The sequence below is a fragment of the Sorex araneus genome, chromosome 1 (genome assembly GCF_027595985.1).
Source record: "Sorex araneus isolate mSorAra2 chromosome 1, mSorAra2.pri, whole genome shotgun sequence".
Classification (NCBI taxonomy): Eukaryota; Metazoa; Chordata; class Mammalia; order Eulipotyphla; family Soricidae; genus Sorex; species Sorex araneus.
The window spans coordinates 342,836,030-342,838,628 of record NC_073302.1 but is presented as its reverse complement, the minus strand read 5'-3'; the positions used below and the strand labels follow the sequence as shown (position 1 = coordinate 342,838,628).

Genomic DNA, 2,599 nt, shown 5'->3' with positions numbered 1-2,599 from the left:
TGCCATATAGGAAAGCCTCAGTAGTCACACATCACTGCTAACACTAGAGAGTATCATTCTTTCTAATGAAAAGTGATATTTCATTGTTAATATCATTTGCATATTGATTCCCAATGATATTGAACATTTTACTAACATTTTACTAACATATTTATTCATTTAGGTTCTTACTTGATGTTCTTTTTGTTTTGCTGAATTATTCTATTGACATGCACTTTTATGGTAGTTCAAAGAATATCTTTAACTCTCATATCAGCATAATATATGATAAACACTGCCATTTCTACAATAACTTTATTAAAGTCTTTCATTAAACATAACCAATAAATATTAAATATTGGTTAGTGTTTGGGGGATGAAATGATAATTAAATACTACTGTGCTGAATGGACAATCATCATCATCCCGTTGATTGTTGAATTTCTCAAGCAGTCTCAGTAATGTCTCCATTCGTCCAAGCCCTGAGATTTTAGAAGCCTCTCTCTACTCATCCTTCCAACGATGCTATACTGGAGGCTTTTCAGGGTCAGGGGAATGAGACCCAGCTTCTTACTGGTTTTGGCATATTAATACTCCATGGGGACCTTTCGAGGCTCTCCCATGTGGGCAGAAAACTCCCAGTAGTTTGCCAGGTTCTCCCGGAGGGAGAAGTAGGCTCTAAGATATCTCCTGGCCGCAAGACGGCCGCACGCTTCCAGGAGCTAGCTTTTAAGTCTCTGGATGCTGGCCATTGACAGGATTACACTGCGCCAGGAGCAGTCCCTGGGTGTGACCGCCTAGCTACTGGGAGATGGGAAATCTGGGCAGAGGAGGCCCAGTCCCGATCCGAGCAGGCTTGGAGGTCTCAGCCCCAGGTCCTACACTCCTGGGTTCCTCTGCTGGTTCCTTCCTGCATGAGGCTTGTCCGAACCTGTGGGCCTTGAGCATGGCTGTGGCTAGGCTCTGGAGGTCTTCAGCTGCCGGAGGTCTTTGGTCTCTGTGCAAGAGACTCTCTGATTGGACCAAGCATAGTTTATTCACCACAGTGTTGTGAATAAGCCACGTAGACACAAATACATTATCAAATCATGTCTTAGTGGCTTTGAGTCAGGGTAGTGATGAATTATGTATGCATAGTAACATGTAGGTTTTTGTGGAGGCAAAGATTTTCCCATGGTGTTTAAACATTGTGGTTTTCAAAGTTGTTCATGATGACTTGTTACAGGCATTCAATATTCCACCACCTATGTTACCTTCCCTCTATCATTATTTCCATCTTCCCAATTGACCCTCAAGCTTGCCCCCAAACCAGAACCACATTATCACTGTCACTGTCACTATCATCCTGTTGTTCATCGATTTGCTTGAGCAGGCACCAGTAACATCTCCAGTGTGAGACTTGTTGTTACTGTTTTTGGCATATCAAATACACCACGGGTAGTTTGCCAGGCTCTGCCTTGTAGGCGAGATACTCTCGGTAGCTTGCCAAGCTCTCCAAGAGGGACGAAGGAATCAAACCCGGGTTGGCCGCATGCAAAGCAACCGCCCTACCCACTGCACTATCACTCCAGACCAAGAAAATCAGGATGGTGATTTTTTTTTAATTAGCTTTACAGAAACAAGCCTTCAAATATTGGTTCAAAACTCAAAACTGTTTCTCTCTATGGAAACCTTTAGTAAAAGGCAAAAGATTTTTGTGATCTGAAGAGAAACCAGAGTAATGTGATTTTTAAAAAGATTTAATTTTTAGGGCTACACCAGATGAACTCAGAACTTACTCCTGGCTCTGAGCTCAGGGATCACTCCTGATGGGTTTGGGGAACAATATGGCTTGTGGGGATCAAACCTGGGCTGACAACTAATTTATTTTATATTGCTTGTTATCACTAAATGGCTAATGGAATGGTCAAAAAATCTGTGAATATATCACCACGGGATGTTAAGTCCTTGTCTGAAGGTTGACTAACCTTTTGTTGCAAATTTCTGTGTTAACGGTTTTGTTAGTTGAAATTTGTTGACTCCTACATTACATTCCTATCCAGTCTTGGGTGTTCCTAACAGGATGTTAGTATTGTAGAGTTTGGAGATGTTCAGAAAATCCAGAGCATTTAACTGGGCAGTCCGAACAGAAGCATGACCACAGCTCTTGGGGTGTGAGTGTAGCCAGAGGGACTTTGTTTCGGTGTGAACTTGGCCCAGCTCCTGTCTAGGATTGCTCCACGAGTCTTTTGGAGCCAGGTAGCTGAGAAATTTGGGGGGTTTGCTCATCTCTTTCAAGATTTATTTACGAGTCTCTGGAATAAGGCCAGTAAATGAGCTTTCATGGTGATGGTGGGACATGTGATTGCCAGGGCTTCTGGCAGTATGGGGAAGATGGGGGTACTTCTCCCATCCAGACCCCATTTGGAATACATTTTGAAATCAATTGTATAAAGTTTTTAGAGAACACATATTATGCAAAACCTGATCTAACAATGCCTTCAGAAGTTAACTCTTTTGTACTTCCACCAGCAATGAATAAAATCACCTATTAACTCCTGTTCATAACAGAAACTGATATTGTCAGTTTTGTTGTTGTTGTTGTTGTTGTTGTTATTGTTGTTGTTGCTGTTAGTTTCTT

The 2,599-nt window shown here is 41.9% G+C and overlaps 1 non-coding gene across 1 annotated transcript; it reads right to left on the bottom strand.

The window, feature by feature from the left end:
• Positions 1-1,585: 1,585 nt before the first annotated feature.
• LOC129401218 (U5 spliceosomal RNA) lies at positions 1,586-1,700 on the bottom strand. The gene has a single exon (XR_008628152.1). It is a non-coding gene; the product is annotated as a U5 spliceosomal RNA (small nuclear RNA).
• Positions 1,701-2,599: the final 899 nt, after the last annotated feature.